The sequence below is a fragment of the Prionailurus viverrinus genome, chromosome B3, assembly GCF_022837055.1.
Source record: "Prionailurus viverrinus isolate Anna chromosome B3, UM_Priviv_1.0, whole genome shotgun sequence".
NCBI classification, from domain to species: domain Eukaryota; kingdom Metazoa; phylum Chordata; class Mammalia; order Carnivora; family Felidae; genus Prionailurus; species Prionailurus viverrinus.
The window spans coordinates 52,109,074-52,129,852 of record NC_062566.1 but is presented as its reverse complement, the minus strand read 5'-3'; positions in this window follow the sequence as shown (position 1 = coordinate 52,129,852).

Below are 20,779 nucleotides of genomic sequence, written 5' to 3'. Positions count from 1 at the left end.
TATTTTGATCATAGGAAACAGCAGGCTTAAAAGTACCGTGGAACAAAGCAGTATACTTTTGTGTTTACCATGGGTGTGCTTGGCTTTAACTAGACCCAGAATACAAAAATCCAAACTTACAAAACAGATAAAATGGGATGTGATTATTTTGTGAACAAAGGGATTCTTAACTTTATAAAAGGATTTACGTTCTTTGTTCTCAAGTACAAAAGTAGTGCCTGAGCTTGCCAACTCCCTGAATGTCAGGAGTCTCCCATAATGGAATTATTCCTGACATGCTTCTGACTCTTCAGCAGAACTATTTTTTTTCTCCTGCTTTGTTTTTAAAGTTAATATATATACAAAACCAATTCTATATAAGACATGAATTTGTATTTTCAATATTTTAGTAAACATTGTGTTTAGCTCCCAGCCCTCCCCTCTCTTATCTATAAACAAACTGAAAAGCAGAAAGGGAAAGGAATCACTCAATGTAGGCTTCATGGGGTCAGATCAGAACATCCTGGAGTTGGGGCTGGAGAAGTGACAAATGAAGCTGATGGTGGAGATGAAGGCCCGTGAATTTGGAAGAGACACCATGGGCCCAATGGCACTGTGTAATAGCTGCACCAAGATTTCTGGTCATGATGGGGATTTGGGGTACAGGCAACATGAGGATAGTAATGTGAGTTTCTTCATGCAATGAGATAATCAAAACAAATGAGATAATCAACATCTCATAAGGAGCATCCGTATCTGGAAGATAAGCTTACAAACTCCTTACTATAGTCATGTTTCATGGGAATATAGTGTTGCCAGGCAGTGTCTTTATCAGTTGGTATTCTTCAATATTTCAATTTTTAGAGAACTATTCTATGTGTTTATTTTTTAATTTAAAAACTGCACAGACATGTGGAGGAATGGACAAAATGGTTGAAAGGAAGAGGCAGATGTGGGGTTCCAGTTATGAAATGAATAACGTCATGGAAATAAAAAGCACAGCATGAAGAATATAGTCAATGATACTGTAATAGCAGTGCATGGTGACAGATGGTAGCTATGCTTGTGGTGAGCACAGCATAATGCCTAGACGTATCTATTCACTGTGTTGCACATTTGAAACTAAAGCATCATTGTGTTTCAACCACACTCAAAAAATTAATAAGTTAATTATAAATACATGAAAATAACACAAATAAAGGATTTGGGAATGACCTCCTTCAGGTATGCTTCCTGCCACACCTCTTCAAAATACTAGTTTTAATGTCTTAATTTGTTAAAAGCTCAAAGTTTAATGTTTGAGTTGATAGACAGTAATACTTTAAAAGTAATATTTAAATACACTAATAAGACGGGGCACCTGGGTGGCTCAGTTGGTTAAGCGTCCGACTTCAGCTCAGGTCATGATGTCACAGTCCGTGAGTTTGAGCCCCGCATCGGGATCTGTGCTGACAGCTCAGAGCCTGAAGCTTGCTTCAGATTCTGTGTCTCCCTCTCTCTGCCCCTCCCCTGCTCATGCCCTGTCTCTCTCTGTCTCAAAATAAATAAAAAACATTTAAAAAATTAAAAAATAAATAAATATACTAATAAGGGTTCATATACATAAACCATTTACTGTACTGACCAAATATCTGTTTTTCCAAAACATTAAAATATGCGTGTGTGTTCAATATCTAACGGTAATATACCTAATGGTAAAAGACAGAATGCCTCTTAAGAGCACACCCTTGGTATCCTCACAGTGTTCATTCCTAGATGGTTTCCTTACCCAGGACTGCCACTGCGGGCCCCTGGTGCCACCTTTCCAGTCAGCCACAGTGTGTTGCTCTACCCTCTTCTAGAGACACCTCAGTTGCTTGTCATTAGCAGGTGTCAACAAAAACTAAAAAGTCGTTCTCAGTCTCTGGCTTTATGGAAAAATTTTGTGCCCTGATCCTCTGAAGTGCTCCATTTCTGCCACCTAAAAGCTTGGCCAGGACTTAACGAGGAATCTCTGCCTTTCATTCAGAGGCTGGTTTTGCTGTGAACTGTTCCTGTTTTTTCTCATCAGCTTCCAGTCTAGGTCTTCCTCATTACCAACGATGTGGTCAGCTCTTTTCACAATTTTGGAAGGCCCTCTGACTTCTGCAACTTAAAAACTCTGTCCACATGAATCCAGATAGTGGTGTTATACATATAAGATGTATATCCTTCATGTATCTTACGTTATTCCTTTTGATGGTGGGAAAAAGAGATGCTCCAGAACCTTGAGTTTTCTTAGGTTTGACTCTTAAATAATATCTAAAGAGCTATTCTTTACATAAGTGAGTGTTGACTCTGATCTGTTTCTGACACCTTTCTAGGAAGAAGTCATTTGCTCAGGTATAGCAAAGAGGAAGAAAATTTGCTTCCCTGCTCTTTATAAAATTTTGCAGAACCTCTGGACCATATTCAGTTTCCAGAAGACACCTGAAGACCTTGGGCCAGAACATTAAGTAGCTTAACAATGAAATCTCAACAGGCCAATTGCACGATACTTGCCAGGAAAGATAATGGGCTGGCCAGAGTCATGGTGCTCTAACCTGTCAGACAGAAGTTTCTCCCAGTTGGCCCCTAAGGGCTACAGGCTTAGTTCTTATACTTCATTCATGTTGGACCAACAGTTAACAGAGGACAGAGTTTACGTGGGGGTGGCTATTGGTATGAGTGCCTACAAAGCTAATGCCAGGTGCTAAAGATACCTGCATTATTGTTAAAATTTTGAAAAGCAAAATGCTGAGTTTGTTTAGTCACACTCACAGTGGCCTAGACACTTAAGTGCCCGCAAGAGCCATCTGCTGAGCTTCAGCCCTTACACATGGTACATTAGCGTCTCTACACATGACTTTGTTAACCAAAGAGAATTTCCTTGCCTTTGAACAGCCCTGTTCACCTGGAAGCCAAGAAACTCATTCCATGCCACTCTCTCAAGTATTTCCTGTCTCCACTCTTCAAATGGCCATTTGTAAGAAAGTTGTTTGGAATTCAGAGCGTATTTTTCCTGCATTAGAGAGTATCATAAATGGTGGTTAGGGTTTAAGCCCAAACACACTAACTTGCTAAACTTAATGCAATGTTCTAATGGTAGAAATGAACTACCATTTATGACTACGTTTTGTTCTACTTTTTAATATGCAAGAAAATGATTCGTGAATTCTAAATTGGGTTTCCAGGAACCCTGACATGATAGTGCTGGCCCCTGAGGCTTTGCCCATGGCCTCACTGTCCACCCAGTGAGAGGAAGAGCTCTCTAATTCTGTTCACTTGCAGGGATCTCAGGTGGAGATGTGGGAACGGAGGCAAACATGAACTGTAGCAAGAGTCTCTGTGGGGCAAAGACAGATGTCCTGCCTTACTCTTCTCCCTATCTTCCCCTCCCTGGGGCTGTAGAAATGGGTTTAGAGTGCTTGGTAGTCTGGTCACTGGGAGAAACAGGAGAGAAGTTTCTCCTGTGAGCCCAATGGCAGTGGCCATTTATATTTGGAAAATGCTCTATACATTAGAAACTGCCTGTGTTTAGAAGATTCACTAACTCTTAGCATCCTACTCTCAACCTCTAAGCTGCACTGAGAAATCATTAGTCTGTATTTTTATTAAGCCTTAAAACTATTTTTATGTCCATTTGGTGTCTACTTTTTTCTAGAGCTGTATCAAAAATAAGAAGCCTGTATTCACATCACAATATAGTTTTGATAGGGGACATTTTGTTGTTTTTACAAGGCAGGATTGGATATAACCATTAAATTATACTTAGCAATCATGTAAAAAAAATAATTGAATAATGTTGGGGCACCTGGGTGGCTCAGTCGGTTAAACATCTGACTTTATCTCAGGTCATGATCTCACAGTTCATGGATTCCAGCCCTGCATCAGGCTCTGTGCTGACAGCTCAGATTCTGTGTCTCCCTCTCTCTCTGCCCTCCTTTGTTCACACTATGTCTCTCTCTGTCTCAAGAATAAACATTAAAAAAATTAAAAATTATGAATTTAACAATGTTTAATTAACATTAAAAGAATAAACAGAATGATAGATCATTTTAAAAAATGGAAGACTGAAAATGTTAAAAAATTAATTTTCCCCAGATTAATCGATGTATTCAATGAAATCTCAAGTTTTTAAAAATAATTTTAAAATGTCTTTATTTATTTTTGAGAGAGAGATAGAAAGAGTGAGTGGGGAAGGGGCAGAGAGAGAGGAGGGCAGAGGATCCAAAGCAGGCTCTGTGCTGACAGCAGAGAGCCCAATGTAGGACTTGAACTCATGAACCATGAGATCATGACCTAAGCCAAAGTTGGACGCTTGACCAACTGAGCCACCCAGGTGCCCGTGAAATCTCAAATTTTTAGCAATGTTTTTTTATTGATGAACTGATTCTAAAATTTATATGAGAAGCAAAAGGATTTAGACAAGTCAAAATCTTGAAAAAGAACAAAACTGAAGGATGTACATTGCCTGATTTCAAGACTTAGAGCTACAGCAATCATGATAACACTGTATTGATATAATGATAAACCTACAAATCAATGGAACAGATTAGAGATTCCATAAATAGATCATACATATATTATCAAATAATTTTTGAAAACATGTCAATTCAATTCAATGAAGGAAAAAGGCTTTGCAACACATGTGCTAAAACAACTGGGTATCCCTGTTGAAATTAATGAACCTCAACCCACTATCACATTATACACAAAATTTAATTTGAAATGTACCTGACCTAAAAAGCTAAAACTCTAAACTTTCTAGAAGAAAACAGAAGAGGAAAATTTCATGATCCTGAAGTAGGCAAAGATTTATTAGATAACATAAAAAAAGATATAACAAACTTCACCAACATTGATACCTTCCTATCTTCAAATGACATTATCAAGAGAATAAAAAGGCCATGCATGGACTGGGAGAAAATATCTGTAATGAATGTATGTGACAAAAAATGCTTGAATCCAAATCATATAAAGAATCACTATACCTCAAGAATAAAAAGTCAACCAACCCAATAAAAAATGGGCACTCATTTGAACACATACAAAAGAAAATATTCCCAACAAAAATCTTCATTTAGCTGTTACCCTCATAACCTGATCCCCAGCTTTTTCATCATGATTGTTTTTGATGATAACTCGGTGATAATACCCAAGCAAAATCTAGTGATGTAGAGGCAGGGAAACCTTTCTGCCTATAAGGGTAATAAGGTTTTACGGTGCTTGGGTGGCTCAGTCAGTTAAGTCCGGCTCTTGATTTTGGCTCAGATGATGATCTCATGGTTCCTGAGTTTGAACCCCTCCTCAGAACCTGCTTGGGATTCTCTGTCTCCCTCTCTCTGTCCCTCCCCTGCGCACACATGGGTGCCCGCATCCATGCATGCTCTCCATCTTCCTCTCTCTCTCGCTACGGAGTTATCCAACCCACTACGGAGTTATCATTTAGCTTTATAGCATCACAGTCATGTAAAGGTTAACTGCAGTGCTTCATTCATGCTCTTCCCCTTATCCTGGAATTTTCCCAGGGCTATCCATTGAAGAGCAGATTGATCTCATATCAACCTCAACAGAACTGGGATAGGAATTTTACATTGAATTAACCAAACAGACTGACATAATGCAATCCCTTTGCTGGATAAACAAAAATGCACCTAGAAATATTATTGTATTAGTGTATTTGAACACTTGATCTAATCAGAGCACAATTATTTAATTACTGTTTTATTACACAGTTAAGAAATGTCTATTAAATCAAGCCTCTTAAATGTCATTCACGCTTACATGATTCTAAGAAATAAGTTCTTGTTAGTTTTATTAATAGAGGAAAAGCTATAAATAGGCACATCTCAAATTACATAAGTATTGCCTTCAAATTTATAAACCATGTTATTACAATTGAATCAATTTTATTCCCGTTAATCTTTTAAATTTGAACTTTTTTCTGATTATGAAGATAATACATACTCATAAGAAAAAAATAAGAGTATGCAGACGTGTAAAGGAGAAAAAAATTTACTTAACCAAGTGATTCAGAAATTTTTTTTTAATTATCAGTGCTACACTAAAAAAAATATATATATATTTATTTATTTTGAGAGAAATAAAAGAGAGCATGAGCAGGGCAGAGAGAGAGGGAGGGAGATAGAGAGAATCCCAAACAGGCTCCACACCGTCAGTGCAGAGCCTGATGTGGGGCTCGAACTCACAAAGTGTGAGATCACGAACTGAGCCAAAAACAAGAGCTGGATGCTTCACTGACTGAGCCACACAGGCGCCCCTATGATTGCTACTTTTTATTGTTTTTTATAAATATTTCGTTGTGTACTCGAGATCAGATAGTAGACACATTTTTATGCAGCCTTTTTTATTAATCAATACATAAATTATATATTTTAATTACCTATTTAGTTTAAAATAGGGGTAATTTTGAGTATACTTCTGGGACAAACAGAAATTATATGGCCTAAAACAAAAACTTATAAATTCTCACAGCCAAGAGATGAGTTTTACTGTACATTGTTGTATTTGCATCCAATTCTTTTTCTGTGCTATTATTCCTACTTAGCATGTGTATGAGGTTTTAGATCCTCAACTAATTTAATAACTATATTGTACACATTTTATTATACCCCTTAATAGCACTAGACACTATAATTTTTAAAACCTATTGTTTAGTGATATATAGGTTTTGGCACATTAATTTCCATTTCTTTGTTTCTAATGAGGTAGGACATGTCATAGATTCTTTGGTATTTTTCCAATAGAGTATTACCACTTTGTTACTAGTCACACTTTCTTAGTCACACTTTTGTCTGGCGCATCAAACGTATAGTATTTTCCCACTTTGCCTTCTAATGTGCTTCGTATTTTGCCATAAAGATGTTTTAAAATGATTGGTCAATCTACTAGATTGTGTAATTTTATATAATGCTTTCAAGCTTAGAAAGCCTCCATATATCCAGCCCTTTGTTGATATTTGCTTATGTTTCCTTCTTTTTAATAATTACATTTCCTAAATAGGTCCATTTAAAAAAATCCCTGCAAATTTCTATCTATTCACATATTTTTTTTTCCATTTACTAATCTATTACTTTCCTTTTTCTTGCCTTCCTTAGGGCTGCCTTCTTTAAAACTTTCTAACTTAATTTTTTTTTAATTTTTACTTATTTTTGAGAGAGAGTGAGAGAGAGAGAGAGAGAGAGAGAGCAAGTGGGGGAGGAACAGAGAGAGAGGGAGACACAGAATCAGAAGCAGGCTCCAGACTCTGAGCTGTCAGCCCAGAGCCCAATGCGGGGCTCGAACTCACAAACTGTGACTTCATGACCTGAGCTGAAATCAGCAGCTTAATTGACTGGGCCACCCAGGTGCCCCAAAACTTTCTAACTTCTTAAATAAAAAGCTTATTTCATTCATTTATCTTTCTTAAATGATAGTCTAGGGACGTAAGCTTACCTTTGAGTATTTATTTTGGACTATCCTAGAAATTTTGATATATTCTATTCTCATTTCAATTAGTTTCTAAAAACATTTTAATTGCATTTTATTCCCTCTTTAACTAAATTGATACAATGTAATCTTAATTAATTTTTATTTTTGTTCATTCTTGGACAAAAGACGTAAACTGGCCCTTCCAGCTTCCATTTTTTTTTAAGACTTGAGGGTTTTTGTATGGTTTTGGATATGATTAAATTTTGTAGACATTTCTCACACATTTGACAAAATTTATATTTTTTATTTGTGAGGATAAATTTATATTGTTCAGAAGTATTTGTGCTTATTTGCTTTGATTTATGTTGATTTGTCACAGTACTAAGCTAAAGCATCTCACTATAATTGTTTTTGATGTCAAATTATTTATAATATTTTCTTTGTAATATTTTATATCATGGAGATTTATTGTTATTATCTCTTCATAATGGTTTTTCTCAAAAGAATTACCCACTGTCCCATTCAATGCTTTTCTTCTCCTTGAGTTCCATTTTGCTATTATTGTTGTGACTTCTGCTTCCATCTCCTTCTTTTTTGCATTTGCTGTTAAGAGGGGAGTTTAACTCACATATAAATGTCATGATAAATATATTTAATCTTAGTTTTATTATCTTGTTGTATGCCTAACCTCTTCTTTTTTTTTTCCTGACTAGGTACTTTGTATTTTTGTAGTTTTCTTTGTGGGCTCTATTTTATTTACTACCCCCACACCTTTTCCAAGTAGAAATTCTATTTTTAGTTCTACTTGGAGTTGTCCATAGGTTTAACAAATATTTAAATGCATTTCTTACTTTTTGAAGTTAACTACTTGGGAATATGCATTTAAAATAGATGTATTTAAACTGAGACCCAAATGATGCTGTGCATAGTTGGAGTAGGGCACAGCATAATGGATGGCTGATATATCTCTGTAAAAAACTGAAAAATGTAACTATTTATTATGAAAATAGGTCTATGGTTTGTTAATAAAAATATTCTTTGTAATTGTAATCATGCTAGAATTCTTAGACAGAGCATGAGTAGGGGAGGTGCAGAGAGAGAGGGAGTCACAGAATCCGAGGCAGGCTCCAGGCTCTGAGCTGTCAGCACAGAGCCTGATGCCGGGCTCAAACTCACGAATCATGATCATGACCTGAGCCCAACTCGGTCGCTTAACCCACTAAGCCACCCAGGTGCCCCTTAACTCATGCATTTAAAATGTATTTAATGATCTCCTATTATGTTTGAGGGACTCGTGAACAAATTAGATGTGCTTCCTACCATTATGAAACATACAGCCTAGTTGGGGAAACGGGGAATAAACAAGTAAAAAAGGAACACACACACACACACACACACAAACACCCCTTTTGTCTTTTAAGAAAATTTCAGATGTATTTTAATAAGGTGGGAAGAGACCACATATTAAGTAGTATATGTGAATAAGCCCACATATTAACATGGAAGTTCTAACTTAAATTTGATCTTCAGTGATGCTTTATTTCCTCTGCTTGCCTTTCAGCTAGTTATAATCCTTAATATATTCACTTGAAATTTCTCCTGTCAGAATTTCCAGTAGCACTTAATACTTTGGCTTTCACAGAGCATGATACAACTGAAAGGAACCTTAGAGATATTTTAGGCCCAGGATATGGTAAATAAAGGCACTGATGTCACACATGTCACCTCCCAAGCCCATGCGAGACGATGGGAATCAGTATTGATGCCCACTTATTTTAAGGCTGAATATAGCTCGGGAATCACTTTCACCACAGCATTCTAGTTTGTACTAACCACCTGAAGTTTTTGAAATGAGATGAGACCTACTGGAAAAATTCTTGTTTTGGAGTGAGCAAACTTATTGATAACTAAAAATTAAAATATAATTAGTAAATCCATATTTACAAGAATCTTCTTGAGTAACAGTTTTGTGGGTCAGAATTTTCAAACTGGGATTAATCTGAAAGTGAGGCAAATCAAAATGTATTTTACCATTCTGTTTATTCTTAGCCCTATGCCTCTTCCAGCTCAGTTTTTAGGACTATTATTTGGAGATCCTAGAGCTGTGGCATTAGAGCATCTGTGCTCTATATTAGCTCAGAACAACACCCTCCTTCTTTTGGTGCAGATCTTTTCTCCAGTTTTTTTTTTTTTTTTTCATACAACTCGCCCTTCATTTCTTATGCCATTAAGCATTATACTCTGTTATAACCACATGGCAATGCAGAGGCTGAACATCAATGTAGTCACAAAAAGCTTATTTAAGAATATACATTGCACAAGTGAGAGTTTTATTGTTTATTCAACATTTATTGAGCGTCTTCTATGTGCTAGGTGATGTGCTAGGCTCATAAGTCATTTAACAGAAATGAAAAGCTTTCAGGCCATTGTAGGGCTTTCTAGGTGGACAAGGCAGAGATGGAACTAAATAATAAAATGGACAGTAAGTTATGTTGTCTATTAGAAGGAGATTTTGGTCTAAACAAGACGAGAGCAGAGGAAGGAGATTGGAATAGCGAGATTAGTGGTGGGGTACAAATTTATTTGTGTGTTTTTAAAGTATATTTATTTATTTTGAGAGAGAGAGGATGAGTGGGGGAGGGTGAGAAAGAGAGGGAGTGGGAGAATCCCAAGCAGGCTCCACGCTGTCGGCATGGAGGCCAACATGGAACTTGATCCCACGTACCGTGAGATCATGACTTGAGCAGGAACCAAGAGTTGGACACTTAACCGACTGAGCCACCGAGGCGCCCCAGGCTGCAAATTTACATAGGCCTTTTGGAGAAGGTGAAATTCAGGCAAAGATTTGAAAGAGGTGAAAGAGTTAGTGATATACACAGATGAAGGAAAGATGTTCCAGGCATCGGAAACAAGTGGGTCTGGTGTGTGTGAGGAACAGCAAAGATGCCAACGTGGCTGGAGCAGAGGAAGCATGAAAGGGGGTAGGAGATGGCAGGGGAGGGGAAGGGCAGATAACCCCCTTTGCACAGACAACCAAATTAGAACACAAGAAACAAGGATAGATATTAAATATGTTAATGTAATTAGCACACTTACTTTAATTAAGTGTAGTTAGTAGGTTTTAGACAAAAGGACAATAGGAACCTGATTCCATACAGGAATCTCCTCTCACTTTCAAGCCCTTTTAAAATTTTCCCCATCACTCCTTTAATTAAACAAGAGTCCAAGAGTCCTATTTTTTTTTAATTTTTTTTAATGTTTATTTATTTTTGAGACAGAGAGAGACAGAGCATGAACGGGGGAGGGTCAGAGAGAAAGGGAGACACAGAATCCGAAACAGGCTCCAGGCTCTGAGCTGTCAGCACAGAGCCAGACGTGGGGCTTGAACTCAGGGACCGCGAGATCATGACCTGAGCCGAAGTCCGACGCTTAACCGACTGAGCCACCCAGGCGCCCCCAAGAGTCCTATTTTTTAATTTAATATTTAAACCACTTAAAAACTGCCAATGCAATAGATTTTTATTTATTGTACTGATTTAGACAACAGCAAGTCAAGGAGAAAAGACAGGGTCTATCACTGGGACTGGGAATGGATTTAGGAATTAGGTATAATAAGATGAAGGAAAAAAGTTATTAATATCTGGCAGCAGAATTTCTCTTAGGCTCAGAATTGTACTTGTTTAGAAAAAAAATTCCTTGGTATGTATATCAAGTAGGATTAGGTTTGGCAGCGTGCAATAGAAAAAAACACACACAACACACAGTGGCTTAAATAAGATAGATGTTTATTCTTCTTGCATTCATAAACAAGACCAAAGGAAGGTAGTTCAGAGCTGACATGGTAGTTACTGGTTCTCTGGGACCCAGGCTTTTTCTATCCTGACACTCTGCCCTCTAATGGCTTTGCCTTATGGTCCACAATGGCTGGTCAGGCTCTGCAATCAGGTCTGTATTTCAATCAACGGGGGAAGAAAACAGAAGTGTGGAGGAACAAAAAAACTGCACAAAACTTCTGTTTACATCTCAAGGAAACTAAGTTAAAAGGGCACTCATAGCTCACAGAAATGTAGAGAAAGGTATTCTTTTATATAGCTATGCAACATGTGGTATAATCCCTGCATATGACTGATAGCACTTCGTAAAGACTACTACCTTATTCAAATTACTTTGTGTGAAAGGAATACGTGTGTGTGTGTGTTTGTGTGTAATCTGGTGAAATAGTCATATACTAGAAGATATGGATAGCAGATCACCAACATGAGAGAAAATCCCAGAAGCAAAGGTGGCCAACTCAATGTAAATCTCCCAGAGTTTTCTGAAGAAATTTTGGGGAGGACTTTATACTTCAGTAGTTTGCAAAATAGAGACTCAAGCAATAATTTTTTCTTTACTTTTCATTATATAAATTTTAAGACATCCACAAGATTGGAAGTAATTATATAATGAAACCCACATATCCATCACCTAGTTTCAATAATCTTAACAGATGGCTATTCTTGTTTCCTTTGTACACCCCTGACTTCTTATCCCTCCTAACCCCGGATTGTTCTGAAAAAAATACAAGACATAATATCACAACCTAATGTTTTCTAGATCACAAAGGATCCAAGACCCTAAAAGCATCTGGATTAAACATGGAAAATGCATAAAGTCAACAACTGCAGAGTCAAAGAACAGAGTTGGGCAACATTCACAGAAAATAGTGGATAGTATGAGCAGTTTAGAATTGAATAAAAATGAAATACATGAAGAACTTTAGGGTGTAACCCTAAAAGTAAGTAACCAATATAGGAACAGGAAACAGACTGTGGATAACATAAAAGAGAAAGCACTGGGTGTACGGAATAGTGAAAAAAGCACACAGAAAGAGAGGAGATATTCAGGTTACAGAACATTCGATGAGTTTCCAATTGGATAACAAAGGAGGACTTAAAAGATGAAGATGAAAAGGAAAAGTAGAGAGGTCAATGGCAAACACCGCTAGTTGTTTGCCTAATATCCATCCTCTTCTTCCACCTGAGTAACAGAACCCTAATTGTATTCAGGCAGCAGTGTGTCCTGATAAAAGTGGCATTTCCCAGCTTCTCCTTGCACCCAGGTGAAATTCATTGCAGAGAGCTTTGGAAAGGCTCTTTCAAGAAGGTTGACTCAGCAGTGGGGGCTCACTTTCTACTCTTCCTCCCTTTAAACTTTCCCCTCTATCTCCAGTCTAGAGACAAGAGATAACTGGAAGTTATAACAAGGAAGTTGGAGCTCCCTCATGACTGTAGGGTCACCATATTGGCTGTGGCCTGCTGAACTCCACTCCGACAAATGAAAACCACTTTTGTGGGGAAAGGGGCAGGTCTCTGTCAAATTTGAAGAAAACTAATTTAGCTGATTATAGGCACAGTAAAAGAAGTAAACTAAAAAGCCTAGGAAGGAAGATTGGGAATTTTTATCCAGCAAAGAAGAATGAATGAAACATTTTCCATTGATCAGTAGATGTTGCTGTTCTGTCGACAGTGTCCCTCCCAGTTGAATTTTTAGGTGAAAAAGGTTAGGCATCAAACATTTCTTGCAAAGCACTTCTCAAAGCTGAACCAGAATCAAAGACTCAGTGGTGTCACCTAGTATTACTTATTAATTATTACTATTAGTACCAACCTCTCAAAATTCTGTAACAGTCTATTTCACAGCACTTTCATATAAATTACCTTATATCCATTTGTCCATTGATTTTAACTAATATGCTTTGAGCACTTAATATGTGCACATGATTGTAGGAGACAAGTCTGGGGAAAAAAGTATTTTGGATTCATAGTATCAGGTAAGGCCAAAAAAATAGCTACCATTTATTGACTGATTAAACTATATGAGGCCTTATGTGAAACATTTTACAGATATTTTTCACATTTAATTTCATAACTTTTTAAAGATGATTATTGTTTGTTATCCCTCTGTTTTTGCTTGAGAATCTTTAAAAGAGATTAAAAACTTGCCAATTTCACTCAACTAGAAAGCTAAAGTACCGGTATTCAAATACCATGTCTCCAAATAATTTTAGTTCAAAATGGAGAATGTGAGATGTCTAAAAAAGATATAAATATAAGCGAAATATAAAGTAGAATGAGGATTTGTTTTCTATTCTTTCAGAAGAAGAAACTAAGTCTCAAATAACGTAGCGATTTATCTGACTTGCTTTATTTGTCCTGCTCATGTTTCTAACACAGGCCACACAAATTATCCTTTCTGCCCTGCTCTTTTGTACCACCCACTATACATCTAACTGCCAGAAATCATAGGGGAAAGGATGCAAAAGGAACAAAGAATATTTACTTACTGCTGGCCAGAATTATTGTACTACATCCAAAGGTCTGTGAATGATGGGGAAGTAGTTCAAAAGGGAAAAACAAGTCTTCACCTTAATCCAATCTACTATTTGTATGATAAATAGTAGCACATCTACCACTTTGTGTCACCTAATGGGAAATCCCCTAATGGTGGACTAGATTTACGCCCTATGATCAAATTTTAGAACACTCACATCATTCTCCCTCTTCTTTGTGGAGCAAGGCTTCAGAACCTAGACCAGGAGTGAGGGGTTAAATTATGCTTTAGCCTTGCTAAGTGAACATAAATTAGTTAGTCCCAGTGAATAACTGAGGGGGAAAGGTGGAGGTTCTGGGGAAGGGAGAGAATGGGAAAATGCGTAAGCAACTGAAGAGTCAAAAATAGGATTGTTGGGGCACCTGGGTGGCTCAGTCGGTTAAACATCTGACTCTTGATTTTGGCTCAGGTCATGATCTCACCGCTGATGGGATCAAGCCCTACACCTGGCTCCACACTAACAGTGCAGAGCCTGCTTGGGATTCCTTCTCTCTCCCCCTCTCTCTGCCCCTCCTCTGCTTGCTCTCTCGCTTTCAAAGTAAATAAACATTAAAAAAAGTAAAGTCCCTCTCATGTATTTAAAAAAAAAAAGTATTTACTAACATCTCTTAGGTATAAGGGATCACAGAAGGTAGAGAAAGAGAAGCCACTGAACAGACTCTCAGGAATCCAACCCTTTTTCCACTAATTACTGGCCATGTGATCCCACCTCTGTGCCTGTTTCCCATGTATAAAATAGTCTCGATAAGGTTGTTGAGGATTAAATGAGCTAATATATGTGTAAAGTGCTCAGAGTAATGGCTGGCTGTTAGATGATGTCTCTAACTTAAGGTTAGCTGCTATTTATTTCAATGGAGGAGCCAAAGAAATAAATCCCTGTGTAAGATACAGGATAACTGAGTCAAAATACATGGGGAAAAATAGTAACTTTTTTTTTTTTAAGTGTAAGAGTTAAGACAATAAGTGCTTATAAAAGGTCTGAGTTTACAGAAGTTTTCGTTGTTGCTGTTGTTTTGTTTGTTTTTAGAACTCTGAATTAAGAGGCTCAAGAGTTACAAAAGAGTGACAAAGGAAGGGAAAAATCCTACTTTGGAAAAAAGAGCTGTTTGGACAGGCTCTTCCATGGTAGATAACTTCATCATGTAGCATTGGGCAGTCAGGGCAGCCTGGTAGTATGATAAGAAAGCCAACCCCATTCAGCTTGTGCTAGTCTGGAGGAACGTGGAGCCCAGCTCTGAGTTTAGGAGTTTTGAACTTAATGACGTTCACCAAGTTAAAAAAGTGGGTAAAACCTACCAAGACTTGTTTTAAGGATTACATTAAAGAATGTATGAGAAATCACCTAGCCAAATGTAAAAAGGTATTAGTTTTCTCCATGACCTATTAGTTGAGATGCAGACAAGCAGCGCTGGCATCATATTTAAAGGGCATTCATTCCTTGAACAGTTTTTTGAGCATATAGTATGTACTGGGGATTACATTAGATGCTACTGATAAGGTTAGAGTGTGACAAACTTCTGTCTGGAGAAACTTACCGACCAGTCGTGGAGGCAGTCACAGGAAGAGAGAATACCACATATGGTGTGGGTAGAAAGAATGATCATTGCAATATGAACAGTGCTGTGGGGAGCCCTTAGAGAGAAGTCTTTAAATTTGTCTGCAGGAACAGAGAAAAGTGAATATCAGAATATTTCTATAACAACAACAAACAACAAAAAAGGAGAGGGGGCTCTCAGTAGAAAGTGGCATTAACAAAAATGGACTGGGCAAAAGATGGTTTTTCAGAAATTTTCCTGAGCTGTTTGCATATGGAAAAATCTGGACTGATAGGCCAGCCCCAAATGTCAATGCATAGCTGTGAGATGTTTCCTAAGTGACACGCAGTAATAAATGTTATTAAGAGTGATACATGGCATATTAAAAATACACATCTTTATATATAATACACAATATTAAGCCATCTTATTAACAAAACCAAAATAACGGGTTCTGCCTACTTAAGTGGTTGGGGGGGGGGGGAATGTGGTCGATGACCTAAAGGTCGGCCGGTTGCTGTGCTACCCCAGGACCTTCACCGTGCGTGGAGACCTCGGGTTTTCAGAGCAGGGGTGGGGGAGTGCGGTGCTTAGGCAGGGGAAGTTTCGAGCCGAGGGAGCGGCAGAAGCACGTGGGCTGAGGGGGTGGGAGGACGCAGACAGAGGAGTAACCGGTGGAAGTGTCAAAGAGGAAGGAGTGGAGGGCCGCTGAGGTGACAGGGTGTGGTCTGTGGGGGAGCAGCCGAACCCGGAGACGAGGGCAGACAGACCCACCAGGACAGAGGCGGCAGTGGGGAGCGTGCCTGCGTCGCTCGGTACCGTGACAGCCGGGAGCGCCGCGCGGGGCCGGGTGGCGAGGGGAGTTTCCGTCCTCGCTCAAGTGGAGCCCGGCTCGGAGCTGCGCCAGCGCCTTCCGCCTGGGCCCGCGGTGCCAGACACCTGCCGAGTCCGAAGCGGGAGTCTGGCTGAGCCTTCGGCCGCCAAGTAAGTCTTGCCTTTTCTCTCCATTTCTCCTCCACGCCTCGGCGTCTTTCTCTGCGGAGCGTAAAGCTCCCGTTGGGGGGCTGCGCGCAAAGCGCACCAGGAGGCTCCGGTGGCGTCCAGGGATGCTCCCAGCCTCCGGGCGCGCCCCGGCCGGCGCGGGGACCCGGCCCTGAGGCCCCCGCCGCCGCGTTCGCCTACGCAGCGCAGACGGAGGCGGCGGCGGAGTTGGTGGCACTGCTACTACCCGTCTTTTGTGTCTTGCCCGATCCCAGAGCCGTGCCAGGCCGGGGCGGGGAGCGGGGGGTTGGGGGGGGAGGGAGCGGAAGCCACTTTATGGCTCCTGGCCCCACCTCTTGCCCCCACCCCAAATCCTTCGGGATTTCAATGAGTCGCGGACTCGGGCGTAAGTGCGTGCCAGACCCCCCAACTGGGCTAGTTACATCCGGGTGGCGGCCGGCGGGACCGCCACGCCGCCCCCTCTTCTGATTTTCTTTTTAGACACGGCACCTTTAACCGGGGGGTGCTGGCAGCAAGGCTGACTGAGTGATTACGGGAGTCTAGGTGTAGGGGAAGACGTACCTTCTCGTTTTTCTTGGGTTCTGGAGGGGAAAGGACGGGGGCAGCGGGATCCCCGAAGCCGGAGCGTCCCGCGCTAGCGGGCTTGCGCGCGGCTGGCGAGCAGGCGTTCGCTGGGTGGGTCCCTTCCCTGGCTCATTGTTCGCGGTGACTGTTCCTGGGGCCGGGCTGAGCGACACAGCCGCTGCTCACGGGGCCATAAATAAAAGTGATGAGTTGCAGGAGTGAGGTCAAGGCTGCTTGGAGAAAGGGCTTACCCAGTTTGCAGACGGACTTCTCTGGGCTGGGAGGGCAATAGTACTCGACAGCGAAAACCGCTCCTGAGTGTGAAACTTAGCTCTGACTCTGATTCTCAGAGACAACCCAGTGAATTAAACCCTCGGAAACAGGGCGCGTATTTCCCCGTAGAGATTGTTTTCAGAATAAGGAAGATGGAGTTTTAAGTATTATTGGCAACTGGCTGCTTTCTCTTGCTAGCACCTGTTTCTCTTAAAGGTTCCTGGGTGGGGTTTATTTTCTCACCCCCTCCCCTCTAGTTTTGAATGTGTATTTATTCTGGTTGCGCTTTCAGCTAGTTGAATTGCATGGTTCCGGGGCGGCGGAGGGGGGTGGGGAGTCCGTTTTTAAACACAAAGTGCAATTTCCACTCTACAAACGGCCAAGCACTAGTGTGCACATTCGTTTCTCTTCCACCCTAGCCGCGTGCTAACGTTCATGGAGGCAGACATGTGCACCTGGAGTCAAAGGGAGACGGCTGTCCGTAGTTGGAGATGCCAAAACACAGCTAGCGCTTGTTCGTTTTGTTGGAGAGTAGGACACTCTTGAGTTTTTCCATTTTTCTAAATTACAGCGATATCACCTGTTCATGATGTCTATTCTTTGGCCCACTACAAAGGAGGGTGCATTTTCCTGAGGAGGATGTTTCTTCTTTCTCTAAGATCCATAGGTACTAATCAGTAAGCTCTTGACAAGATATATATATATATATATATATATATATATATATATATACACACACACACACACACATACATGTGTATGCATTATATACATACATATGTATATATATACATATATACACACATATGTGTGTGTGTGTGTATATATATATATATATATATATATATATTTACTTATTTATATTTGTAGCTGGTTGTAAATCCCAGGAGCTACTAACACACCCAGCTGCCCAGGTTATATTTTACTCTGACTTGCCTGATGGACGTGCTAAGTGCATCAGTCTGCTGAAGCCTGGAGTTGCAGCCCCCAGGAGAAATAATATGAACACCTCTCTCTGACCACGGTCTGATTCCACAGACGAGACCATGCAGAGTGGGGATGTTGTTTAGGGTATGGAAAGCCGTTTATTCTAGGGAAGGAAGAGAGAGTTAGGTAGAAGATAAATAAAAATGGAAACCTGAATAGGCAGCCAACATACCCAGTTCCATAAATACACATGTGGAAAGTATATTGTGTTCTCTCTCTCCCTCGCTCCTCATCACTTTTAATATTCCTTAATCTTTTCCATTGCAGTACTTGAGCCTCTAGGTTTTTTGTTTGGCTTTGAAAAGAACTTTTATTTTCAGTCTGTTAATATTTTACATTTTCAATATCAATAGTGCTCATTGAGTGCGTAGGATTATATTTTAAGCTGTTCTATTGTTTGTCCACTTGCGAACCATGTCCAGTTTAGTATGAGACCACATGAACAATGAATCAGCCAGGTTCTAATGAAGATTAAGACATGGAAGGTATCCACAGCTATGTATAAACTGTATACTCATCTAATCACCTTCCCACATGACCAGTTTTATCTAGTTGCTTGTTCATCTTCTGAAATCTCCGGACTCCAAATTCTTACCCAGATTGATTGTTGCACTAAATCTTGATTGTACAAAAAGCAGAACTTAATTATTTTGGCCTCATTTATCAGTCAGCAATGTTTAGTGTTGCCAATTTAATTATATCATTGAAATATGCATGACTTTAAAGTATGTTGAAAAAGGTCCTTTTAAACGTGTTTCTTCGAAAAGAAAAAAAAGTCCTTGTGAAGCCATAATTTCACTGCTGTGAGGCCCCCTAGCCATTTGTGTTTATTGAGTTTACTCTTCCACATGAAGAAAGAACCATTGTTTTGTTGTCTAGGAGCTGAGGGAAGATGGAAAGTGAGAAAAGAAAATCAAGCACTTTAAAATGCTATTATTTTCTCTACTTGGGAAAAATGTATGTATTTTAAGTAAACAGTGATTATTTTCTTAAAGATATACTAAAACCTTACTAAAGGGTACTGAGGAAAAGACATTTTCAAGGATAGAAATGCTAGCTGCTACTAAATACTCGTAGAAGGTTGTTGGTGCATACATATGTTTTTGAACCAATCTTATAACACGTTTTCTTCTTTCTATAGGATTATGAAATGTTATCAAATTATTGATATTAAAATATTGTAATCTTATCAAAATCTATATTTAAATATACTGTCTTTTTGCAAGTGCTTTAATTGTAATAGCCTGTTTGTTGAGATTAAAAAGAACATCATTGATGTCATGGTGTGCTTTGCATTTTAAAATAGTAGCTAATGAATTACAAACATTCATTACTCCACAACCACTTGCTGAAATTTCTCAGGACCCCCAAATAGAGAATTATTTGTACTATATACTATCATTCAGACTCTTGCTGAGTTTATGTTGATCCTTTTTCCTTCTTCACAATTAATTTCCTTTTAAAGTAATACTCTGTTGACTCTGAATATTATGTTATTTTTATTCTATGTCATAAATTTATGTGCAAATATCTTCAACATTGTCCTTAAGGGACTTCCTGTTGAAAACATGCAGGGATTAGCGGGGGTCAGAGTGAAGAGAGAGAGAACAACTTTTATTAAACCTGGAAAGAGTCAGAACCTAACACAGGAAGTGAAGGGCATGTTTCAATGAATAATTTCGTTGGGGAATACTTCTTTGACCTTTAAAAGCCCAAGCTATGTGGCACATAATATACATTTGAGTATTTCAGGCAGTATCTTCACATATCATAAGGCAAAGTAATAGAGCATCATAGTGCCTTTGCTTTGTTACATTTGAATGGTGACTTTAATTCCATTAATTTTTCTTCATATTAAGTAATGAAAACTACCCACTGTTTTCTTATGCTTTTTTTTTTTTTTTTTTTGCCAGGTATAGGGTGTGGATGGGAGGCTGGAAAGGAGAGAGAAAACTGTTCTATGTACATAAAAATGATAATTGGCAATGTTTATTTTGGAGACATTTTATTTAAAATACTCAGTTTCCTCCTACATGTTTAGAACTTATTAAATGTTTAATAGGGAAGATTAAGTTTGACACTCAATTTTCGTAACTAAATGCAACCATAAACAAATTGGTTAAATGATTCAAATAAGTGCATTTCAATCTTAAATTTAGTTTTCCTTCCCATAAACTAATATGGAAAAAAAGTATTGAATTAGATTTTGTTTTTAGTAGCCGATATTTGTTTAGATTTTCTTTAAAATAAAGATTAACATGAGTAATAATGTAAACACTTATGAAATGAAGATCTAAAGCAATACAAATTAATGATTGTGTATGCTTTTTATACATAGCTTTTTATGATAAATTACTATTTTTAATCTCAGGAGTAATGTGAATTTCTTAACTGATCACATTTCCTCTTTTGCTTTGGCCACTAGAAGGCTCAGAGCCAATCTGAGTCTAATTTATCAATCATCTAACACTCTTTGGAAAGTGGGTGTATGTATGTTATATTTCTCAGTGACTTTATCTTACTCTACTTATGTATGTATTTTGTCAAAATGTCTATTTTTTATTGTGGGTGGGGGGAGACAGCATCAAAATTAATATGAATATGTATTTAGAAATACAATCAAATCCACAAATAGTTAT